Source organism: Ornithodoros turicata, chromosome 8 (genome assembly GCF_037126465.1).
Source record: "Ornithodoros turicata isolate Travis chromosome 8, ASM3712646v1, whole genome shotgun sequence".
NCBI classification, from domain to species: Eukaryota; Metazoa; Arthropoda; class Arachnida; order Ixodida; family Argasidae; genus Ornithodoros; species Ornithodoros turicata.
The window spans coordinates 30261766-30288584 of record NC_088208.1 but is presented as its reverse complement, the minus strand read 5'-3'; the positions used below and the strand labels follow the sequence as shown (position 1 = coordinate 30288584).

Below are 26819 nucleotides of genomic sequence, written 5' to 3'. Positions count from 1 at the left end.
AAACACAACACGAGCCTCTCAACACCAGGTTGTATACTTCAGTTGAATGACTGATGGTTAGAGTGTGGGTTCGAATCCCACTGCTGGTGACTTTTTTTCAACTGCCACCAATCAGTTTAGTGAGATAGTTTGCTGCCTGTGCTAAGTGAACGGGTTGTATGTGACAGGAGCATTCGATTCTAAATAAGTCATCTGAAATTGCGCGAAATCGTTGTATTTCTAAAGTTATCTGCATTTTTGCCGTGCGTCAAACGTAATATTCCTTGTCGCGAGCCCAGTCACAGCCTAGTTCTGTTCTGCGGACCTTCGTTCTCCATTTATTCACCTTTTGAGTATAGTATCGCCCCCTGGTGATGAAACTCTCCAATCATCATCATTAAAATAAAGTTGTTGTTGCTGCTGCCCGTGAGACCTTGCAGCGCGTGCAGATCCACAGGAACGAGAGAACTATAAACAGCCTCTCATCGTCTCGCGTGACGTTGCATGACGTTCGCTCTAGGGTGGTCACGTGGGGTCGAAGATGAGTGCAAACAAGAGGCATATTTGCTTGTTGCACAATTCACAGCAGCCAAAACTGAAACGCTTATGGAGGGATCCTTCACATTTCCTTTAAACGATTTGTGTGGGCAGTTTCATAAACTTCAACGACGTGTTTTGTCTGAGCATAAGATTCATCGATGCTCTGCAACTCGTTTCGCCGCTGGATCGAAGGTTTCCTTTATGTTGTTTGGTAAAACGATCGAAATACCTGGCAGGTGACGCATAGAAATGTGTTACTAGTTCGAATGCTGCTACGAGTTGCAGAATTAACTTCGAACGACTTCTAACGGCACACAAAGTGAGTTTGGAATAGCAAATCAGCTTCTGTATCGCGTGCAAATTGGTGGAATGGTATACTAATGAAATTTTGTAGTAGATTTCTACGCTTTCAAGCGCTTTGTAGCGTCAGGGCACGCTACAGAAAAGTTATTTTTCTTACTTTTATGGAGTGTGACATTCAATTCAATCAGGTTCTATAGCAAAAAGAGAAAAAAAACACGCAACAGCGCCCCTAAAGCGCTGCGGGCCTATATATAGTACAGAACGCTAGGTGCATCCAGAAGGAAAGACAAGGCCATGTGGTTGTAGCAACTTACTCTGCAGTAATGAAGACCCAAACAACAACAATAAACGATGGAGAAGTGATGATGGCATGCGATGTTTCCCCGTGGTAGCCACATGACCCTACCCAACTTCCAAGAGGTTAATATGAGAGGAAGAATTAATGTGAGCGCGAAGGCGAAGACGGGTCGGAGTTCTGTTTAGAGCTCTTCGAGATGGCCAGTGGCTTACACGAAACAGGGGAGCTCCATCATGGGCCAAGTACCCAAACAGTTAGAGCAAGCGATGTTTATTTCCGTATACCGCCGCCGCCGCTAAAGCACGAGCTGCTGTTGATGCTGGTTTTTAGCGAAGCTGGCAGCCGTCGACGTGGATGTATAGTGTCAGTGGCTGTCGCTTCAGCATCGTAATGCCGTTGGCAGGTTCGGTCAGCCTTCCAAAAAGAGGAGCTCTTCATAAAGGGGAACAAAGAAACAAAACGCAAGTAATTAAGCTGGTGCAGGCTAGCCGTTATAGTAACATTTCCCGACGGAGGTTCGTGTCTGTCCTGTGCGCACGCCTCTCCAGACTCGGGAATATGTTACCAGGAACTCTCCTGGCATATAATTATTAGGTATAATTATGTATTATGTATGTATGTACTAGATAATTATGTTAATACAATATTCTGAATTCATGGTAGTTTTCTGTGAATTCTCAATTACTAGTAGTATTACGCATACGGTAATACGTTCATTATTTTATAGTACTGACTTTCCCAATATCAAAGCGTGCGTGCTTCCTTCTCGATTGTCAAGAAAAGGCTAAAAGGACATCTGCTTTGTATGAAACCGGCAATATATATATCTGACTGTTCCCCTTATTCGTTCTTCTGCAGATGATCCTTCCTCTTGATCAGAAATTCTTTGACGTTCTTTTGCCTTTTTTTTTTACATCAAACAAGTAACAAATAAAACGGACGCATATTGCATCTAGGACTTTGGAATATCGTTATGCCGCAGAAGGACCTTCAAGCAGCAAAGTCAAAGCCAGTACCCTGTGTTTCTTTGAACCCCAAAGGGCTCTGTTTCGAGTGGTTTTCTTTCTCTCGGTACCTTTGTTTGTCTCTGCTCCGAAAAGCAGCGGACCTGGAGAACCAATCTTGCCAATGTTTATGATGGACCGCTTGGTCAAGCGAAAGAGGATGATAAAAGTGCACCGTAATCCGGACTCTTCGGCCTGACGGAAATGAAATGGCGCTCTGGCGTGCGACGGGACCTCAGGGGCAGCCCCAGAGTTTGAAAAGCCGTTCCATTAGTGTAGAACCACAGAGGGTTAAGCAGCGCGTCTGCCAGCCGCGTGTATTGACAAACGCGCGTTTATCCGTCCGTTCCGATTGAAGAGCGTAAGCCAACTTCGTTAGCGGCACGGTAATTAAATTGATAACGCGATCCTCATTCGAATCCTTCACGCACAATGCTGTTCGACGATGAGGTCGCGGACAGATATATAGCGCTTACAACACTGAAGGTGATTGGAAATGGAATGCGAATTAGCGCGCGCCTCTGCTGAAGCGTGCGTGGCTTGCCACGGGTGTATTTCAGCCGCGGTACTATAGGCCGTTAGTGTGCTAAAATTATGCCAGCGTGGCGTAATGGTTCGTGCAATTGACCGTGTATGAAGGTTGTATGTTTGGTGTGGGATTGTGCGTATATCCGTACTCGCGCTTTGTTGGGCACCGGTTGCGACCTTTGTTAGATAGTTTTAGTAATCCATTGATGACGTGGTCTTCGAAGCGCCATATCTCTATATGCCGCAACCAGTCAGCGAATAAGATTCGGAGTCACCGCTGCGATTGGTTCCCGTACGCATGATACCTCCAAGTAAAGGTTACCTAGGACATAGTAAAACTCGTTATCAAGTGCTGAGACAAACGTTGGCGTGAACGCAAAGCTCGGGGTAACGTCGATTTTATCTTCGCTTCGTTTCGGGATATAGGCACAAATAACTAACAAAATTCAGTTTTCAGTTCTGATTTAAACAGGAATCGATCATCACATTAGAAACTTGATAGCAGTCCTCAAGCGCGGGGAAAGTTGTTATGCTCGATTCCATACCTATGTGGTTATTCAGGCGGGGTTATTCATGTAATATTTTTATGTATTTTTGACATTTCAGAAAGAAAGAAAAAGGACAAGTAAGAAATACTATTTCCCTTATGACCTGGCCGTCCCGATGAACTTTCACCGAGTTCAAACGGCAGAAACGCCGCATTGTGCAGTAACCATTAGTCATTATTGGAGATCTGTAACAGGACAATACTACGCACGTGGAAGGGGAAGCCTAACGTTGAAGTTTATGTAGAGGTTTGCTTTGAACGCGAAAACTTTTCATAACAAATGATGTAGCCCTAGAACAGAGACAGTATCCCGTTCCGTCGGATTTGAGATTTGTCACGTTATGCCGCGTCCGTCCGTTACACTACAACCTCCTCGCGCCGGCTCGCTGCCCCGCCAGACGACGCGGTATAGTCGTGCTACAGCAGCTCGCCCCTCGCTTTTAACCCCTTTCTGTTATAAACCAGAGAATCAAGGATGCATGAGACCGCTTCATGCGAAGAACACAATTTTAGGCAATATCCCGCCTCTCTACACTTCACGGGCTAGTGAATTTGCTTTACCAGCCCATGCGAGCAAGTGGTGTTGCCTTTGCTTTATTCGCATGCGTCCGCGTGACTTCCCCGAGTGTACCAGGAACAACAGGGCACCTGCTGGATACTTTTGACTTTTCACCGTTATAGGCTTAGTTACCAACCGCACGACACGGCAGCATGCGGAGCTGTTCTTTCGGTCCGCAAGTCTGAAAAGCCTCGCTTACCTGCTGAACCTGCCGTTGAGAGAAAAACGAGATATATGGGCGCGTATAAGTGGATTTATGGAACAGGATTCATTGGGCCATGCATGCACGAGCGCTGTTGAATACCAAATGAGGCAGAAGGTCTTCCCCAATGTGCAATTAAGCAAGTTTCTGAGTACGATCGGACAAAGACGAGCTCGTGTTAGGTGACGCATATAGTTGCTCTCATGTTATGACGTGCTAAATAAACCACGTTTTCTAGCGACATCTGTTGAGCATCAGCGACTGTAGGGATTGATATTTTTTTATGTTGATGTTGATGAAGAAAAATACTAGGGAGAGGTTGAATCCGTCACACGACAAATTCGGTTGCTCCCATAAACTGACCCCCCCCCCCACACACACCCCCCGGTGAAAAAAAAATATATATAAAGGAGAACCCCTCCCCCCCTCTTTCGCGATAACTATCGGCCAAAGGCCTCCCACCCCCAAAATCACCATTAATATTACTATTAAACATAGAGCTACGCACACATTTAAGGCATAATAAAGGCCCGCGCACTTACAAAGTTGCTGAAATCCTACCCCCAGCTGTGCTGTCTGAGGTTTTCCCTGGGTTTTCCGAAGACTTATTTTCAGACGAATGTCGGCACAGTTCCCCCAGAAGTCGGCCCAGGACGCACACTAACCCCCTGTCCCCCACTCCTTCCTGCTGTCCTCTCTCCACATCTGTACGCCGCTCATAGCCACAGTTGCTTCGCGGCGCTAACACGGAATAATAATAATAATAATAATAATAATAAAAAACAAATTTTGTGTTGCTTCGTTGAGACTCATCCGTATGCTGTCGTGTCGACATCACCCACTCAGCACATACTATGCTGGACAAGTTCGTGAGATGTATCAGTGTTTACCATTGCGGTACACCGTCATTAGCTTTTTTTTTTAAGTTGATCTTTTGGAGTTGTTTTGCTAGTAGGTCGGCTACACTGCGAAATAATGCTGCATTAAAACTACTTCTCGAACTATATATAACTAAGGCTAGTTTGCTTCTCCACAGAACAAACTCCTTATCGTGATACGTATATGTATATAAACGCTGATCGCTCGTTCGCTGTCTGCACTAACACAGCCACATTTGTTTACAGGGACGTGGTCGGTATATCTTATCGGGTTTTAGTGCGCCCACGTGCCGAGTGGTGCCAGGAGTGTTGCACTTTTCCGCCTTGCAATTTTCGCTCGGCTCTATCTCCCCACGCACTGACATTTATATTAGGAAAAAAAAAAAGAAAGAAAGAAAACGTGTTGACACTATCTTATCGTGTCCTGTAGCATTAAAATGAGGCGGTTCTCTCCACTTTCGCGCAACTATTCAGAGGAGATGCGACAGCCCTGTCTACTTTTTTCCTCTCTTCCTGGCTTATCTTTTCAGCGCGTGCCAGCAGAGCACGTCCCCCTCACGTGCCATAAACAGTCTTTCAAAGGCTTTATAACAAAATGTTTCTCCTGAACGAGATAGAGAAGTTGATGCATCCAGGAATAAACAAGAAAATATACCAATAGCAAGAATCGCGTGGAACGGTTTGCTCTTAGCCGTATCGTATCCTTTATATAATGGATGGACAATATATAATGGATGGACAATATCTGTGCCTCACGCTAGACAAATGTCAAGCTGAATATAAATGTGGCAAGGGACATTCGTCGTTGCAATGGTGATTTGTTTTTCTATACTTTTTTTTTTGGCGCGTTAGGGGCCATAACTTTTTTATGCCGTCATAGTCACACTCGAAGATTCATGTGAACCAATACCAAGGCCTCTCCGGCCGTACCAGCGGCATGGCCGAGCGGGTTAAGCAGGCCTCGGCAAAACACACTCATGAGCACGCTCATTAGAGAGTTTTAGTATACGCTATCACTTTTGCGTACGTACTCGATAGCGTTGATGGTTCTGCGCACGCCCATAAGAGAAAGAGAGCTTCGCGCAGTGCGCAGAATCACCAACGCTATCTGTTACGTACTAAAACTCTCCATTCATGCTCTCTCACGCTCAATTCGGCCAATGAAGTGAGCATGAGTGAGCGAGCAGATAGCGGAGCCGAGGGTGAGGGAGCATGAGTGAACCAGGCAGAGTACTGGGCGAGCGATGAGTGAACTTGAGTGGGCGAGAGTCAAAACTGCTGAGGTCCCATTGAAACATCCACGTCACCAGAGGACACAGTGCGTAACCACGTCGAGGAGGTCCCGTTGAAAATGCAGCCGGCTTCTGCTCACGTGACATCGTAGCTAACTTCACTACCTATTTATACCTATTAGCTTAATTAGCTTATGGTAGCTGATATTATCTGAATTAGGTATTAACTACCTGATTAGATTAGGTGATGCTAAATGATATTAGCTGAAATAGCTGATATTATCTGATTAGATGAGATTAGCTGATGTCAGCTGAAATAGCTGGTATTAGTTCCACCTTAGCTGACATTAACTTACATTGGCTGAATTAGCTGACTACCTGATTATATTACATTAGCTAAATTTGTTGATATTGAATTAGCTGATGTAGCTGGTATCAGGTGAATTAGCTCACTACCTGATTGGTTGATACAAGATGACTATCAATTCATCGCAGCTGACTCCCGATACATATTGAAACGTACACTTCACCCGAGGACGCGGTGTATAACCACCTCGAGGAGGTCCCGTTGAAAGTGCAGCCGGCCTCTGACCATGTGACCCCATAGCTAATTCGGCTACATATTCTCACCTATTAGCTGGCTGTCTGATTAGCTGACATTAGCTTATATTAGCTGATGTGGCTGTATTCGCTGACACTAGCTGAGTTAGCTAATATTAGCTGAAATAGTTGATATTACCTCACATTAGCTAAATTAGCTCCTGTAGCTGATATTAGCTGACCTAGCGGACTACCTGACTAGGTGCTGCTAGCCGACTACCTATCCATAGCAACTGACATCCACGTCACCTGAGCACACAATGTGTAACCGCCTTGGTGAGGTCCCGTTGATAGCGTAGCCGGCCTCCGATCCGTGACTTCGTAGCTAAGTCTGCTACCTATTCATACCTTTTAGCCGACTACCTGATTGTCTGATATTAGCTTAATTAGCTATTTGCTGAACTAGATATTAGCTGCCTGATTAGATTAGCTGATGCCGAGTCACGTTAGCTGATATTAGCTGATAGTTGGTATTAGCTTACATTAGCTGAATTAGCTGACGTTAACTTACACTGGCTGAGTTAGCTGATATTAGCGTATGTAGCTGATATTAGGTGAATTAGGTCACTACCTCATTGGATGATAGAAGATGACTATCATTTCATAGCAGCTGACTCCCGATACATATTGAAACGTCCACGTCACCTGAGGACTGAATGTGTAACCGTCTCGATGAGGCCTGTGGAGGGTATAGCCAGCCTCTGATCACGTGACATCGTAGCTAACTTCACTACGTATTTATAGCTATTAGCTTAATTAGCTTATGGTAGCTGATATTATCTGAATTAGGTATTAACTACCTGATTAGATTAGGTGATGCTAAATGATATTAGCTGAAATAGCTGATATTATCTGATTAGATGAGATTAGCTGATGTCAGCTGAAATAGCTGGTATTAGTTCCACCTTAGCTGACATTAACTTACATTGGCTGAATTAGCTGACTACCTGATTATATTACATTAGCTAAATTTGCTGATATTGAATTAGCTGATGTAGCTGGTATCAGGTGAATTAGCTCACTACCTGATTGGTTGATACAAGATGGCTATCAATTCATCGCAGCTGACTCCCGATACATATTGAAACGTACACTACACCCGAGGACGCGGTGTATAACCACCTCGAGGAGGTCCCGTTGAAAGTGCAGCCGGCCTCTGACCATGTGACCCCATAGCTAATTCGGCTACATATTCACACCTATTAGCTGGCTGTCTGATTAGCTGACATTAGCTTATATTAGCTGATGTGGCTGTATTAGCTGACACTAGCTGAGTTAGCTAATATTAGCTGAAATAGTTGATATTACCTCACATTAGCTAAATTAGCTCCTGTAGCTGATATTAGCTGACCTAGCGGACTACCTGACTAGGTGCTGCTAGCCGACTGCCTATCCATAGCAACTGACATCCACGTCACCTGAGCACACAATGTGTAACCGCCTTGGTGAGGTCCCGTTGATAGTGTAGCCGGCCTCCGATCCGTGACTTCGTAGCTAAGTCTGCTACCTATTCATACCTTTTAGCCGACTACCTGATTGTCTGATATTAGCTTAATTAGCTATTTGCTGAACTAGATATTAGCTGCCTGATTAGATTAGCTGATGCCGAGTCACGTTAGCTGATATTAGCTGATAGTTGGTATTAGCTTACATTAGCTGAATTAGCTGACGTTAACTTACACTGGCTGAGTTAGCTGATATTAGCGTATGTAGCTGATATTAGGTGAATTAGGTCACTACCTCATTGGATGATAGAAGATGACTATCATTGCATAGCAGCTGACTCCCGATACATATTGAAACGTCCACGTCACCTGAGGACTCAATGTGTAACCGTCTTGATGAGGCCTGTGGAGGGTATAGCCAGCCTCTGATCACGTGACTTCGTAGCTAATTCAGCTACCTATTCATACCTATTAGCAGGCTACCTGATTAGCTTACATTAGGCGAATTAGCTGACTTTGTCTCGGTTACCTGATGTTAGCTGAATTAGCTAATATTAGCTGACTACCTGATTCGGTTAAACTGAGTTTATATGATATTAACTGATGCTATAGCTGATGTTAGCTGAAATAGCTTTTATTAGCTGAATTGGCTAATATTATGTGACTACCTGATTAGATGATATTAGCTGAAGCTGTTGTTTATTTAGTGAGAGCTGAATGAATAAAATAAAATGCAATGAAATTACATTTTTGATGACGTTGCTGGTATTAGCTGATACTAGCTGACTATCTATTCATAGCGAATGACTCCCGATACATATTGAAATATCCACGTCACTCAAAGGCACAATACGTAACCACATTGAGGAGAGCCTGGTTGAAAGTGTAGCCAGCTTCTGATCACGTAACTTCAATGCTAATTCGACTACCCATTCATACATACTAGCTGACTACCTGATATTAGCTTTTATTAACTGAATTTGCTGATATTTGCTGAATGAGCTGAGTTAGGTAATATTAGCTGCCTACCTGATTATGTACGAGCTGATTTTAGGTGATGTTATCTGATAGTAGCTGTTGTAGATATTAGTTGACATCAGCTGAATTATCTGACTACCTGATTAGCTGATACTTGCTGACTACCCATTCATAGCGACTTGACTCCCAATCAAGCCTCGGCAAAACTCACTCATGAGCACGCTCATTCATGATCACTCACACTCAATTCAGCCAATTAATGAAGCGTGAGTGAGCGAGCAGATAGTGAAGTGGACAGTGAGTGAGCGGGTCAAGGAGCTGAGCGGCCTGTGAGTGAGCCTGAGTGAGCGAGGCAGAGGACCGGCCACGCGGTAAGTGAACTGGAGTCAAAGCTGCTGAGGTCTGATTGTTCACGTTGCACAGGACACAATGGGTAACAAAGTCGAGGAGGTCACGTTGAAAGTGTAGCCCCCTCTGGCCACGTGACTTCATAGTTAATTTGACTATTTATACCTATTAGCCTGATATTAGCTGACGTTAGCTGATATCAGCTGAATTATATATTAGCTACCTGATTAGATTAGCTGATGGTGTGTGATGTTAGCTGAAATAGTTTATATTAGCTGAATTAGCTGATGTCAGCTGAAATAGTGTATATTAGCTGACATTAACTTACATTGACTGAATTAGCTGATATTAGCTGATGTTACTGACATTAGCTGAGTTAGCTGACGTCAGCTGAATTAGCAAATATTAGCTGACTACCTGTCTAGATATTAACTGATATCAGCTGTGTTAGCTGATGTAGCTGATATTAGGTGAATTAGCTCACTACCTGATTGGTGGATACAAGATGACTATCAATCCGTAGCAGCTGACTCCCGATACATATTGAAGCGTCCGCTTCACCCGAGGACACAATATGTAACCACTTCGAGGAGGTCCTGCTGAAAGTGCAGCCGGCCTCTGACAACGTGACTTCGTAGCTAATTCGACTGCATATTCATAGGTATTAGCTGTCTACCTGATTTAGCTTATATTAGATGAGTTAGCTTATATTAGCTGAATTAACTTATACAAGCTGAATTAGCTAGTATTAGCTGACTACCTCATTAGATGGTATTAGCTGATGTTAGCTGACATTCGCCTACTTAGCTAATATTTGCTTATATTAGCTGTGCAACGTGTTGATAAACGGCCATTCAACCTCGTGAAGATCCTCGGACCGTGGTCGAACGCTGGCTTTTCATCTTCTTGCGGCGTACTTGCCCTTCACCGCTCTGGTGACGGTTATCTGAAAGTGCTTCCCCACAACATTATCATCATCCCTTCATCCGTTCCCAACGTGCAGTAGACGACCTGCACCCCTACGTCATCGATCAAGTTTCGCCGCCGCGCAAAGCATGCTGGTGTGCACCTATCTACCTTATCAGCCTTTTCGGCGTATCAGCAGACGCGTTCTTCCCTTTATACTTGCCTACAACAGCAAAATATAACCTCGAACCAATCTTATCGTGCCGTCACATGTTTGTATTGCCCACCTCATCATTGTCCACTATATGTGTGTGTGTGTGTGTGGGGAACTATATATCTTCCCTTCCATGACTGTTATTGCTGTGGACGTCGCTGTTACTTGTCAGAACCTGCGTCGTAGCTCTCGCCAAACACGGAAGTAATTCTGTTTGCGAGTGAATATTGCAACCACACGTACGCCAAGGCATTTGTTTGACAACCACGCCGCGATATCCCATTTCTATAAACCCCTAGGCACACAATGTTCGTTTCCAAACATTCCACACAGCCGTACAATACAGTGTAATTCTCGAATACACCGAGCCATCCGGCCTTTAGTATTGGAATTTTTAAAAGTGACGAAGCTCGCAGTGATCCACTTCAACGGGACACATCTTCTTTGGCGAAAGGAGAAAAAGAGAAAATGAAAAGGTCTTTCCCGTTATCGAGGCATCTTTTTGAGACACACGTGGAGATGAACTGATCCATCAATTTTAAGTTTCTATTTCTCAGCACCTTCCAATCCACTGTAGCGACAGTGGTGCTCCCTATAAAGCCTCGTCGTGTAGGCACTCGTTTCGGGAGGCTTAGGAAAAATTGTTTCCCTTCTTCAGCGGTGCTCGCTCTTAGACATTTGTTTTCTGTTAGAAACTGGATGACATCACCTTCCGAAGAAAGTTTGCATGCCGAAAAGTAAAACCGTTTGTGACTTAACCTTTTTGGTCATGCAGGTTCCTTTTTTCTTTTTCTTTTTTTTCTACAAAACGCAGTGACCGCAGATGTGCCGATATACTCAATATACGCGCGGTTACGGGCACACCTATTTCAACTATAACGCGGTAGCGGATCTTACACGCGCGGATACCTTGCGGACGCGGATACTGTCAATCTTATCCGCGCTTACTTCAGTGGGAGCGTGCAGCCCTCGGTTGCGGTAACAACAACAAGAACTTTATTTTGAGATGATGAATGGAGAGTTTCATCGAGCTGCCTTATATTTTCCAAAAATGTTCAAATTACGGTTCCGCGTTTATGCATCTCGCTTCCATATACCTGCTTTCGCACAGTGAACGTGCATCTGCGCGTTGTTGTTGTCCGTTTTACTTCAGTAACGAACAGAGCGTAGATAATTAGAAAGGGTAATTACACCCGAACGACGGAGATTGCAGAGCAACTCGCCCTGCCCGTCCTTTCCAAATGGTCCCAGCTCCGTGTATATCATTGCCGCTTCATTAACCAACCCAGTGTGGCCCCGCTCGGAAACGAGCAACAGCAAACATAGACGCTTTCAAACTCCCCAGACGGTACCGCAACAGAGCAGGTGAAGAAGAACCAGAAAAGCTCGTCCGGAGCAACAACTCCGGTAACTCCGACCCGACACGCCATTGCCCTCTTTCTTCTCAGTTCAATTTTCTCTGTGCGCCGAGAAAAATATGTTAACGAAAAGGAGTGCATAGAGTTCCGAACTCCCACGACGACGGGAATATGTAATTTACTCTGGAACTTTCCAAGCGTACCCGCACGTACAGTTCCGACGGTCCTTGCACAGCTTTGATGTATGGTATACAGGCACTGAGAATCCATTCCGTTCCTGCAGGGTCGTTACAACGCTCGCGTGCATGCGAAGGCCCGCTTCATTGTTACACTTGGTTATGGCTTGGTCAGCGATGGGAAAATATGGAGGTAATGCCTAGCTGTAACTCTGTTTGCAAACTCTTTGGCAAGCGAAAATGCTGTTGTCTGAACTGTGCTTTGCTTTCGAAAATGAGCCAAGCGCTCGTATATAACGTGAATTGCGGAGGCTGAATCAACAATTAGGACAAACGGAACGGTTTAGGCCTTACGGACGAAGGAGGAATGATCTATAACTATAAGGAACGAGAGGAATATACGCTTTTGACCTACGCGTAGCAGTGTAGCGAATATGTGCGCCGAGAAAGCCATGGCTAGAGATGCGACGCCCGAAGGAAAAAAAACCCGGAAATTTTGGGAGAAAACCAGTTTTTCCTGTTTTTTTCCTCGTCTCCGGAAAAATAGCTCAAAATTTCCAGGCGACAAAATTCAATAATGTAAATTTTCGTGCCTTTGATGCGTTCCAACCAGCCAACAGTGCCTTAGGTGCCTCTAATCCGCCAACAACCACCAACTTAGAGCTCCGTCTGGCCGCTCTAAGCGATCGCCATCGCGTTCACATAATGTCGGAGATCTGGTCGGAGTGGGATGGTTGTTCTAATAACCTATCGCTGAGTATAGACAGCAGTCTCATGGGGTGCTCTGCTCTGCATTTATGCTTAGAGGATGAACACTACTAAAGCTTCTAGCTCATAGTATGCTGTGGTTTGGCCAGCAATGCTTCGACTCAGCAGTAACCACGGTTTATTCCTTTTTTTTTTTTTTTCGGGAAAAAAAACGGAACGAAAACTTTTTTTTTTTTTCCGAGCAATTCAAAATTTCCGGAGATTTTGCATCTCTAGCCATGGCACGCGTATGTATTCCTATCCAATTGTTACTTGCGTGTTGTTGGTGGTGGTATTGTTGTCGTGTAGCTGATTTTTTAAAAAAGGAAAAGTCGCTAATAGCAGAGTTTAGACCTATTCCCTCTCCAGCGAATTTTTCAGTAGAAAGGTGGAAGAGGGTGGAAAGAGAGCCCTGATTGAACGAGGGTACGGCACGGTGGGATCTGGAGCTGACACAACTACAGCCAAATAATGTATTATATGCTAATACGTACATCGACCTGATGGGGCCGTGGCGCATAGACCCGTGCAATCGTTATGTTTACGATGCCACCCTGTGTCATGTGCGTACCGAACATTTATTTTCCATGTTCAGGCTCCTTTCATCATGGCGTATAGCTGACCAAAACAACTTCACCATATACCTTCTATCCGCGAACATGACGCAAGCCGCTATTATTAGATGAAGGCAACATTTCCTGAAGTCCGAGGAACGAAGAACAATTATCATTAAAATTTTATTCATTATTATTAATTTAATATTAATTATTATCCTTATTTATTATCAATTATTAAATATACCGCGCGCTACCATCACAGCATGTTATAAATGTTAGAATTATCATTGAAAGCCAGCTTTGTTCCGCTTGCCATTAGAGACGGGACATCGTACGAGTCGATATGTGAACAAGATAACGAGAAAGAACGGGGACGAATCAATATTCATTAATCCCACCCTATTATTTTTTGCGCCAACATCAACACCAACGTCATCGTTCATCCGCATAATCCATCGCACATCGCGACCAGAATGTACTCCTTTCGCGCTATCGAGTAGGCTGATGTGTGCGGAGCCCCACTGCATAATGAATGCAGGTTATACACTTTACACACCATACGTTACTCACTATACACTTTATGCTCTTAAATTACTGAAATATATACAGACCCGGTCCCGCGCTGCCATTCCATCAGCTCGATAGCCGCATTAAGTATGCACGTCTATTATTCACGAACGCGCCGTCAGCACGCGGAGCAGCGACGAAGCTCAACCACACCTTCACGGTAACGTAATATTCGACAGAAGGAGAAGAAGAAGAAGAAAAAAAAAAGAGTAGTGGAAAGTGCTGTAATGGGGGACGTGCAGCACATCTTAGTCTCCTGCGAGCGTCGCAGTGAAGCCCGCCGTCTCTTGCAGACGGAGTGGGCAGCACTGGCCTTACAGTGTCCTCAAACTAACTCCGGCCGTCCCCATCCCCAAGCCCTGCGTCGGGCTCTGTGTCCGGGACATCTGGCTTTGACTCATGTACAGTAGGTGGCCGCCAGGTGAAGTTCTAACAATAATTGAGAGTCGATTTTAATTAATAATGGGTGTTTACGTCGCGAGACAACTGAGATCATGAGCGACGCCACAGCGGTCGGTCTGTGAATTGCTTTTGCCCACCTGAGGGTTCTTTAACGTGCGATGAAAGCTCATCACACGGCACCCCGTATTTAACGTCCCTCGCGGAAGACGGCGTGTCTAAGCAACTTGTACCCTGCCATCAAGTTGCTGGCGTCCCCGGCCGGGTTCGAACCCGCGATCTCGGGATCAGAAGGCGAACACGCTACCGAGGCCGGTGAGAGTCGATTTGCACGTAAGGTTTGTCTGCCTACATTATGACGACGTCTTGCACGTGCCGCAGGGTAGGAGTGCGGATAATTTTGACCACCTGGGGTTCTTTTGACGCGCGCCGGAGATTTTTTTATACGCGGCGCCGCGGGAGCAATCTTTTCCCCTACGTTGCTACCGTCTTCGACCGAGATCGAACCCGCGAGCCTGAGCACAGCAAGCGAGCAACGCAGCCGGCTGAGCTGCGGAGGGCGACGTGGTGAAATTCTGTTTTTAGAATGTCCAAGACAGGTCCCTCCTCCCATTTTCACCAAATCAGGAGAGGGAACGATATCATTCGGAGTGAATGATTGGTTAGGAGCCCGTTATGTGGTGAAGTTCGTGGCTTTGAAGTCAGCCCAGGACGCACATTCCCCTGGGCGTCAGTCGTGACGTTGCCCACCTCTGTGAAGCCGACAACGGCGTGTCCTTTCACCATCACCACTACCACCATCCGTGGCATTCATTCAGTATCTGCCATTCATCCGGCCCATACCTCACCTTGAGCCCTTCACCTTTTTTCTTTTTTCTCGGCTATAGTCGTGACGACGCCCACTCTTGTGCGGCCAACAACGGCAAGCTATTTCGGCATCATCACCCCCCGCCCCTCCCCCTCCCTGGCCGACCACGACAAGCAGTTACGTGATCCGTTCGTGTACGTTGTATATGTATGGACATGTGAACAATAGCACACTTTATTGTATAGAGGCCAGACACGGAGTTGTATCGGAAGAGAAAAATGAACAAACACCACTAAGAACACCGTCGAGACAATCAAAACAACAGTCTTAACTAAATTAAATGAATTCAAAAATTTATTTGAAACCAGAATTACAAAAATCACCATCGCAAAGGGTCCGTAGCTTTCGCTAGCTTAAGGCGGAAAATGAACAATAATTAGTAGAGCATTTGCAAACCCATTACACGTACAACATTTCCATTACAAATACAGACGAAGCGATTACATGCTTTCTTAAATCTTTAACAAAAAATGTACTGTTTTTACTTGGGTTCTTCACTTACAGAACTGCCTTACTGCTGCAGGTTTGCACCGAAACCTTATATCCTAACCGTAGTAACCCAAGATCGTACAAATTTCGTAGACAGAGCCACGAATAAAATGGGCCATACATGATGGAAATAGCTACCGTCTCCTCATACCTTTGGTACGAACACCAGACAAGCCGCCGTGGCCGTGCTTCTCGGCCCCGTCGCACGCCAACAACAGGGAGCCGTTACAAGGGCTCTCCTGCAATACCTACAGGACACCCAACTGAGTGTTACGTTGTGAACTGAGAACCGCGGCCCTGGGCACTCGCCCCCACTGCAAAGAAACCGGCCGTTTTTTTTTTCTTCCTTTTTTCTTTGCTCCACCAGGGCGTAGCAAGCCGACATAGGTCTGGCTGACCTCTCCCTGCGTGGACGCCACCACCTCTTTATTAAACTTATATACCCCCCCCCCCCCCCCCCGCCGTGGCCAATTTCATAATCTGCGGAAGGAAGTTTCGAGATCAGTTTCGAAGCGTACCCAAAAATAGCTTCCACAAGCGTGGAACCCTTATAGGCACAGTGCGGTGATGCACTTTTGTATCGCATGAGATTGGAAATATTAGTAAGGAATTTGAGAAGCCAGCGCTACCAACGCTGTCTCTTGGAATCAAGAAAGAGAGAGAGAGAGGGAGGAAGTTTCCTCCCTTTCTCAAGATGGAGGCAAGGACGAAAAATGTCATCGCTGCAAACAGACACAGTTCTTGGCTTGTGATAAGAATAGCGTGTTGACAACAAGCAGGCACTAGACAGTAGGTCAGAAAATGGATTGTTCGTATGCCTTCCTAAATTACTTGTTTCAGAGGAGCAGAACTAGTCAGGAGACAAGTTCAATTTCTCCGTGGTTTTCTTTAAATAATCAATCAATCATCAAATCCCGAATTTAGTTACTGTAAACACAATTCTGTTTTTCTGCCACATGACATTATATCCTTCGCCTCATACACATTACGGTACACACTAAAATTTTGTACTCCTATAAGGCCGCTGCTTGAATCGCTCACTCATACTTGATTATAATGATAATATATAGCCTCGGGCCCAGCGCGAGCCCGCATCCCAGAGAGCGCGACCTAGCGGATACCCCTCCATTCTAATTCGAAAACGCAAACACACTTAAAATCAACTCTCAAAATGCTCTCTTCAAAGACTCGTGGCCCTTCCGCAGTGCAAACTTCAAAGAGTGTCCGACGCTTTTAATCTAACAGCGCACTTTGATGGCCCTAATTCGGAGCCCGTAGATTCACGATTTCATTGCATCCGGAGCTTTGCGACCGAAGCACAAAAGAATATGAATGCTTTCCTGAACAACTCACTTCCAAATATTTGCGATCCAGTATGCTTAAATTTCCGTTACAGGATGTTTCGTAATTATGAACGGGCAGTTCTTTGTTTCTCTTGTGCAGGGAAATTTGTAAATATCATGTACGCTGCAGTGCTGTAATGAAGACATGTCGAGAAGGCTGATCGCTGGTGCGCGTGTCTTGCGCACGGATGGTTTTGCAAGAGGCTATTGCAGGGAAATGGGGCAGTGTATTGCTGTTAGGATGGCGGGAGAGATTACCTTGCGGGCGAAAGGAAATCGCTCCGGAAGGTACGAAGAAAATTAAGGGCTGGCAGGGCACACAGGTCATCAGGATTTCGCCTTTTGTTTCAGAACAGGATGATGGAAGTAATGTTTGGTGTACCATGCAGTATAAAAGGAGACGTCGATCGACGTCATTACGTTTTCTTTTTTTTAATGAGGCGTAAGTTAAAAAGATATATCTGGCAGAAGCATATTCGACTGCGTACAACTCTCGTGCGAGTTCCTTCGCCTGATGGTGATGTGATCGACTTATTTCCAAGGCTATGCGTATTTTATAGCGAAAGCCGGCAGCGGACTTGCACCGACGGGGAGGTGAAAGCAGGGGAATATCCTCCTCCTCTGAAATGTTTCAGTGACGTTCTCGACAAGATGGTCTCGTGTTAGCGTCATCCCTCCCCCACACTCTAAGAAAAAGAGAGATAGTAATTTTACTCCTTTTGAGGACTAAATGCTTAGCCACACAAAAATAGTCCTTTTCGGGAGTAAATACACTGAAGTAAATGCATGTCACAGAGTGGAGACTGCATTTCACGGTCTGTTTTAAGAATTCCAGGTACATAATTCGTGTGCATGCATGCAAATACCTTGAATCAAACCGTCAACCGTTATATATTGAGTGATATATATAAATCTTGCGACATGCATAGGGCACAATTTGCGAAGAAAGAAGCGCCAACTGTTTCTTACTCTGTGTGGATAGAAAATTGTCACGTTGACTGAGTTATACAGCCCTATGCCATCATATTGACCAAGAGCACATATTTACGTCGACTGTTGCATTCGGGAAACCATTTACGAGGTTCAGTGACAATTTGCAGTCCTGGGGAGTAGATGTCGGGGTTAGGAGACGAAAATGGGGAGTAATTGCAGTCTAGGGGAGTAGAAGCTGCAATTACTCCCCATTTTATTCCTTTTTTGTTTCTTGGAGTGTGCACTTACTTCTCATGTATTCCCTGCATCGGGGCTCGGCGCCAAGGGAACGCCCTCGTGTCGTCAAGGTGTCGTCACTCATACGTCTCTTTGCGCGGTCATTTCGAACCGTATGGGTCCCAAATGATTTTGTAATGCCCATAATAGATTACATTGTTACATGAGATAACATCGCTCAAAGCGTCAAAAAAAAAAAAAAAGTGAAACGGGGATTTGATAAATCAGCGAATGCAGGTCGCGTGGGCACAAACATTTACAAATTATTCAAACTCGTATAGAGCGGACAGTGCCTCTAACGAGCAAGCAAACATGACGTATATACAGTGGTACAGCTCCGGTCAACCTTAATAATAACACTGGGAAAAAATGTGGTCTCGTTTCCGAGCGCGATTACAGCAATCCTTGGAGCCATGAGGAAATCTTAATTGAACAAAATTATTCTGTTAGTTTAACGCAAGGATTTTGTTCCGATTTTTTTTTCCCCAGCGTTATTGTTAAGGTTGACCGGAGTTGTACATGCTGGCATATTATTGGTTGTCAACTGACGTAATGCACACATTCCTCTCCTCACACAAAATGAAATTAGAGCATCGTGTCGTAATAATCATATCAATCTTTTGTCGTTCCCATTTTGCACCACCTGTACTTCATATTAGATAACGAGGATGACAAAGATGATTGCATTGACAAAGGGACGCTTTCTCTCTCGCTATGTATATTTGCTTTCCGAGCTGCCTTCCTGCTTGCAAATGGCTGAGCCCCCACGTCATTGATTACGTAACGCCGCCGCGCAAAGCATGCTGGTGCGCACTATCAGCTTTATCAGCCTATCAGCGGACGCTTTTTTCCCGTTTCTTGCCCACCACAGCAAAATATAACCTCGAACCAGCCTTCTCGTGACGTCATATGTTGGTAAACACAGTCTATAATGCAAAAGACGTACTTCCAATGAATAATAATAATAGTTCCGGGCTTCACGTCGTGAGACAACTCTGGCCAATGCATACCCTCCTATGTCTTATCAGCGCAACTTCAGATGTAACGCATCGCCAACTCCGTTCAAACCGACGCGTTTACAGAGGGAGCTCCGATTTTCTACAGGAAATACAAAAGGAAAAAATAGTAGAGGTAAAAGTTGCAGCAGGAGAGAAAAACCTGCAGATACACCGCTGATTTGCCTCTAGCCAGACACCTCGCAATGTAAACTACGAGATTTCTGCCCATTCGTGGCGAGAATAAAAAGAAAAAAATGAGAGAAAGAGAGCAAAGGATGTAAAAGCACCCAGGGCTCCGTTCTCCGATGAACGCTATTATCTGCGCAGACCGAGGACAGTTATCCAACTTATCCAAACACGCCTGCCAGCATTTATTCTACTTACCGCGGCCGAGGAAACGCGGTGAGCATCGGAACACTCGCCCTTCTGCACTATACGGAAGCACGAGAAGAAAAAATGAAAAGAAAGAAAGAAAGAAAGAAAACGATAAATAGCAAGCTGGGCGGTCGGCCCACGGGATGCGCACCCAGAGTAGCGCACGTGCGGTAACATACTCTTCCTTTCTTTTCTTCTTTTTTTTGCGTGCCAAACCACCTTCGTCTATTCCGTTTTTTCCTTTATTCCAGGCAGACCACCGGCCTTTCGGATGCCGGACTGTGGGGGTAGAGTTCTGAATAAACTGAATGTACTCTTTCCCAGACGCCTTCTGAAGCGTAGGGGTTTTTTTCCTCTACGAGTCCTGTAATGGACGAACAACCTTTACGAACTGCGCCCGGAATTTTCTCTTCTCGCAATTCGTCTCCTGTTTGCTGGGCTCAATTTACTGGGGACACTGCATGCAGGCTTTGCGTTGCATCGTGTTGCAGACGGGGGTTTTCTTTTTCAGATTTCTTTTTTCGCAGGGAATCGAATCTCTTACGGGGAAAATAGATTTTCATGGTATTTGCTTGAGGTTTTACCAGTAAGGCCGTAGTCCGTAAAACTAAACTGAAGCTCGAAGCAAGCGGCATGGCCGAACGGGTCAAGGTGTCCCGCTAGTTGACGGTAGCCAAGGTCGTGCTGAAGACTGGGAGGTAGTGGGTTCGAATCCTGCCACCGGCTGTGCTGTCTGAGGTTTTCCCGGGGTTTTCCGCCGAAGACGTTCCAGACGAATGTTGGCACAGTTCCCCCTGAAGTCGGACCCCCGGACGCATGCTAGCCCCCTCTGTTTCTCGCTCCTTCCTGCTGTCCTCTCTCCATCTGTCCCCATCTGTACACCGCTCATAGCCACAGTTGCTCCGCGGCGCTAACACGCAACTTAAAAAAAAAAAGGAGCTTGATGCGGTAGAAGAGAAGCGGACGACATATCATATAGGGGAGAAAAATATCCACGAACAAATGATCCATGAACAAATGATCCATGAACAAATCCATCAACTTTGTTCACCAGAGGGTGTTTCGCTTCATTTTTTTAGCGCCTGCGTAAAAATTGGTAAAACAACTTCGTTCCACGGCAAGGATGAAATAAATCGTTGCTATGGCGTCGCGATGATTGACCTTCCAAAAGCAACTTGATTGCTGGTCTCTCTTTTTTATTATTATTTATCTGTTAGCAACATACACAACATAGTTACTGGAAAGTATCCATACGGACCATAGCATGTGCTAGTGCGATTCGTGTCAAGCACAAGTTATAAGTGCTAAGTTATAAGTGCTTTTGTAAACGTTGCTCTCGATGCTAAGAGGGAGTAAGATCCATCATCCTAACCTTCGAGCTTTTGCATTTAACATACGTGTATCTCATTTCTGAACGCGTGAAGGAGACATCCGTGTGACATGTATGCTTGCCATAACGCAATATAGATACATGGGGAAAGGAAGAGACACAAACAACGTTGAGCTAACTTCTCTTTTAATCATCATGTGGACACGGATATCCAGCCGTTACCAACTACACTTCTTTTCTGTTCTATAGTTGCATAGCTCATATACTGAAAAGACGTATAGGACACTTTCGCTGCATACATCGCATCTTTCTCATGTGCAGCCTACTCTATAGTGGCTAGAAAACGCCAACTCATCTTCATATGTCACTTATATAGCCGTTATGTTTATGCCTTCCAGGTCTGCGATTCATAACCATCGTCTAGTGCTCCCGAGGGAAAATTGCCTCTTTCCAGAAGTCTCGGGTGAGTAAAGGTTTCCTGTTACGTCAGCCAGCGACACCTGCTGGAGACACCGTTATTGGCTTCTCTAGCGGCTTTATTCGCTACCCCAGGGCAAGGAATTATAGGCATGGGGTTTGGGATCCTCGTAATACCTATGGCAGGAGCGAGATTTGCGCGTGGAATGGATGATGATAAATAGATATCAGGATTCATAATTCTGCTCGCGTCAATAACAAGGCGTATCGTTGAAAGTATTCGCGGCTTGATTCATTGCTGGCGCTACGAGGCAGCCACCTTTGAAATGCTTCGTATCCCTTACTAGTGCAGAGGAGGGGGACACAAAGATGGAGTACCGATACCACACTAGAACCCTCCAGAATGTTGCCCTATGTTCTGTAAGACAGACTTCACCATACTGTATACTGATCCGCGTAGCAACAAAGGCGCTCGAACTTGAATCCAATGTGCAACAGTGCTGCATGTCACGACCTGTCCCAAACGTTGGGATCACTCGAATGTATAACACGCACCATCGTCTCTTCCACACCCCGACACACTCTGGCTGCGTTCCAATACCCCGGTTAGTCGACTGCATAGCGGTCTAACCGGAAGTGCCGCCATGTTAAGTCTCGTTCCAAATCTCGTCAGGTCCGCTATTCAGTCGGCTACCGCATAGTGCGCATCGATGCAGTCTAGTTATGCGCCTAACCATCTGACAGACGGGATGGAGACGCGCGTTGACGGTACCAGCGTGCCCGCTGTTTCTGCTGGCTTTAAATGTAAAGTTGCACATAGTGGTATGTTTTTTTAAAACTGCGTAGAGAGTTGCAACACATGTTTAGTTGTGAATGTGACAGTTTATGGGCGATGTCCTACAAACTTAGCGCATTACAGTCCTGCTGCGCTTGCGCCGTACGCATGTCTTGTGTGAGCAACGAGATGGCGCCATAGGTGCCTCGGCTAGGCAAGCCTATTTCAATAGTGACAAGCAAAGGGGTCTACTCAGCTGCCTAGTCAGGCGGCTTCGCGGGCGCGAGGTATTGGAACGCAGCCTCTTCCAGACGACCTGATAGTCCAACGACATATCCCACGTGACGTGATCGTGCAACTGTGCTGTATCAACTAGTGCGTCGCCTATGCTACACTACCCTTCTCTCCCGTATGCTAGAAAGATTTCCTTCCTTGGTAGGAATGCACTTGAAACTACCCGTTTGTGAACAAAATTCAGTGGCGATTTAGTGGTAAATGCGAGAGAAATGCGTTATCATTAAGCGCCTTTTTCAGTCCATACTTCACTTCCGGGTATCCACTTCCGGTCTAAACCGGACTTCCGGGTGTCCGCTTTCCGTCTATACTTGACCGCTGGTATCCAGTTCCGGCTCGACTTCCGATTCTCTACTTCCGGTTCCGGTGGTCCACCTCCAGTTTTTATACATGACTTCCGGTTCGACATTTTCAATTACTATATGTTAGTCCATTTAATTAACCTTTAATTAGCCTTACTTTCAATTACCTTGTAATTACCCTTCAATTACCGAAGGTAACCGTAGGTTACGTGAGGTAATCTAGAATTTCATTTAACTCCCTTTAATTACGTTTATTTGCTTTAATTACTCTCAATTCCCCTTTAAATGATATTAATTACCCTTAGTTACATATAATTACCTCCGGTACCCTGCAGTTACCTTCGGTAATCTTTAATTTCGTTTAATCTTTCTCTTAATTACATATATGTTACACTCATCACCTTTAAGCTCAACTTTATTGCTTTAATCACCTCCAATTACTCCTACCTCTTACTCTTAATTACGTTCGACTACTTCCATTTCAAATCATTTACCTCCATTTACATTTACCCTCTTATACCCATTTACATGTCCACTTACACCGCTTCCTCGGTGAGGCTTCACCATCTCATACACGGACACACACACACATACATGCATACATACAGCTTTTTCCATGTTGGCACTCCTAATGCAAACGCATTAACAAAGCCAGCCGGCCTGCGCCATATTATCCAGAAAAAAAAGGGAAAAAAAAAACGAGGCAGGGAACAAACCAGACCCATGTGAACAATACATCTTACTTGTATGCGGCCTTTCTGTTCTCAGTCTCGCTTTCTTCTTTCTTTTTTGTGGATCTTACCCACGCGCACGCGCAGTTACCCTTTTTAGCGCGCGAGACAGTGGTCGCTAAAATTCACATAAATATGTTGCACCTGAATGCATGCGAACCATCTGTGTAACTTTTAACTACTGTAACTTTTCCACACCTGACGTTGTCAGTATTTTCTCTGTGAACCACGGCTGTTCTAGGGCAAGGCACTGGAGGTATGCTGGACCCTCCAATTTCTTGTCCTCTTTTCTAGGTTTTACGGCGATTTCGTGACAACCACTCTTTAGTTTGAGTATCGATACCGAGGCCAAAGGGCCAGTTGGAGCCGCCATGTTGTTTCCGTTTGACCTTTAGCGCCATCCATGGAGCGCTATTCGAAGTGTTGTCTTCTTCCACTGCCAGACTTCACCTTCATCTATTTCCCCTGGCGAAGTAGAGGGGGAGCTGGAGGTAAAACTGGAACAGAACCGTATGTATAGAGAGAGTTTGGCCACCTTTCAATTTTTTTTCGCTTCACGGGCGGAGCCTGTTTTGACGTCAGGGAGGCTCTATACCGCCCCAAAAGCCTGAATCCAAGCGAAATCCACTTATCAGCCAGCGGGTAGGCGCCATTTGGATGCAGTCCACCGGCTGGTCGACGGGTGCTTTTATCGCGCCCAATGTAATCTACCAGAATCGCCGGCTTATAACTCACAGGCGCTCGTGATATGGGGGCTTTGTTATCAAACTGAAACGATTCAAGGACGAAGGGTTCTCGAAGGACGCGATACACACGTGTCATCCCCATTGCGTCGTGAACAACGCTTTGCATCAACATGGCGTCGGCGACCTGTTGACGACTGGACAACAGTAGAGCGCGCCGAGGGATGTCATTCCGCCGTGACGTTGCATGACGCGGGTGAAGTTATAGGCTCCTCCTAATGGCCAAACTCTCTCTATAAACGGCTCTGAACGGAAACAACATGGCGGCTCCTGCTCGCCCTTTTGCCTCAGTGTCGGCACTCTGGAGCGTAGCGCATTTAGTGACTCTATGTTTAGCTAGTAAGGGGTACTAAACGTACACTCCTCCATTTTGACCGCGTTTTAAACGCAAACGCTGCCACTTTTGGGGGTAAACGGTCCAGCATGGTGAGTCCGAAACCGGCCGCGTGGGCAAAAAAATATGCAGTCTTTTCAGTCATTCCGGTTTGCTCACAGTATCTTTATTTAGACTTCAATAAAAGTTACTTAGCAATAATATTAATGTTATTTTATTAATCCAATATTTAATTGGATTAATATTAATCCAATTATTAATCCAGTATTTCTTTTACACTGATTAATCCCTTTCCTGATGAAACCGAAATATTTTTTGTCATTTTTCGAAAACGACGTCCTCCACAGGCTAAGGGAAACGGTGCCAGGCTGTCTTACTTTGAATTGGAATTCATTGACGACACTGTGTGGTGCCTCCTTCCTTCCGCTCCGTACGCTCTCCGTTCTCCATCTCGGTAGAAGTAGGGCCAAGTACACTCTTAAAAATGAACTTAACCGCATAGCACGCTCCTAGACAACCATCATCTCGAATGATATCGTTATCTGCCCTGATTTGTTGAAAACGGGAGGCGTACGCCCTTTTTGTGACAATTATGAACAGTATAAATGTCACAAAAAAGGCGTACGCGTCCCGTTTTCAACAAATCAGGGCAGGTAACGATATCGTTCGAGATGATGGTTGGTTAGGAGCGTGCTATGCGGTGAAGTTCATTTTTAAGAGCGTACAGCAGATACGGTGCGAATATACAATTAATCTTGCAATGCAGAGAAGTGCATTTCCCACTTCGCGCTCTTGTCATATTTCTTTTTTTTTTTTTGTGGCAGCGTTGTCATCTCTATGTGCTTCTTTTTCGATTCCTACGATACACTACAAGAACGGGGCTCGCGCCAAAGAAATCTCATCTATACGGAGAGAGAGAGAGAGAAATTCTTCGACGACTTCAGACAACACAAAACATTCCGTTCGTCGTGCAGCGTTTCCCAAACAAACACCGCATCAAGAGCAAATCCAAGTGCATCACCTATTACAGTACGTCGTGTGCGGCGAAGTATCCCTCCACGTTGATCGAGTTCGGATATGTTTACGACTGAAGTTAGATTACTTCTGTGATAGCTGAAAAATTCAAACATTTCCTGCAATTCTTATTGAACTCAGCAGACAAAAACAAAGAGAGAGACAGAGAGAGAGAGACCATGCAAGGGAACCGACGAAGCTCTGTTTTCCTACGCAATTTGCTCAAAAAAAAGGAAAAATAAGTCCTCCTTTCAACCTAAGAAGGCTTTTCGAGAGCGTGTTTTCCAATCTTCAACGGTGCGTGCAACGGGGCGGGGGATAATCGGGTCCTTACAAACAAACAGAAAAGAAGATAAACAGCAATGGGCACATTTCGGTGAGGAGTTTCTGTCTCGCAGCGATATGAATAAATAATAGGATGCCTCTTCGGGAGAGGCCACTCATGCGGAAAGTTGAGATAGAAGTGCAACTTTCGCTTTGCCATTCCGCCATCTCGTTGAAAAAAAAAAGAAAAAAGACTTGGAATCTCATACTCCTCTGTCGTGCTCTTCTCCTCGCAAATGTTTTTTTTTTTTTCTCTCTCTCTGTCTCTCTGTCTTGTTGAACCTTCATGGAGTACCTTTTTGAACAATCAATGTAGGAGCTTGGTGTAGTTGGTACATTGCTACTATTGAATACCTTTTTGAACACTGCGGGACTCTGGGTGCTTTGTAAAGAGTATGAACTTTACACGATGGAAATTGATGTTCTGAGGCTGGGACATGAAGAAATGACAAACACACTTCCTACTTTCCTCATTGAGAGTATGAATTTTGTTCGCCAATAGGTGGACCTATACCGTGACCACCAGTGTGATTTCTGGAGACCCTATGTCCGCCCCTTTCCTTAGTTCTTTTTTTTTAGATATTTTATTTCGTCTTTTAATTTCATAAGAAGTGGAGTAGTGGGCCCTCTTATCTGAGCACCGCATTCTCCACTTTATTTTATTTCAAGCTTTTCGTCGTCCTTATTCTGAAGTTTTTTGAAGGCCGTATAGCTTAATGTGCTCTCGAGTGTAAGTGCTTAATTACTCGAGAAGATTTCAAAACTAAGCACACGTCATGATGTCTCTTTCGAGTCTATAGGTATACACTTGAAGCAAGAAAAAAAAATGCATAAAAAACAGCAAACTTTGGAGGATTCACAGCTGCCCTAGAGTGCAGTTACTCCTCATGTTACTCCTTCGACCCTGA

The 26819-nt window shown here is 45.1% G+C and overlaps 1 protein-coding gene across 2 annotated transcripts in view; it reads left to right on the top strand.

The window, feature by feature from the left end:
- LOC135366914 (rap guanine nucleotide exchange factor 4-like) overlaps nucleotides 1-26819 on the top strand; it is a 334286-nt gene that overhangs the window by 146275 nt on the left and 161192 nt on the right. For both annotated transcript variants that reach the window (XM_064599902.1, XM_064599901.1), the window contains exon 4: nucleotides 21376-21440. The gene's annotated coding sequence lies outside the window, so the exon portion shown is untranslated. The remainder of the gene's footprint in view (nucleotides 1-21375; nucleotides 21441-26819) is intronic.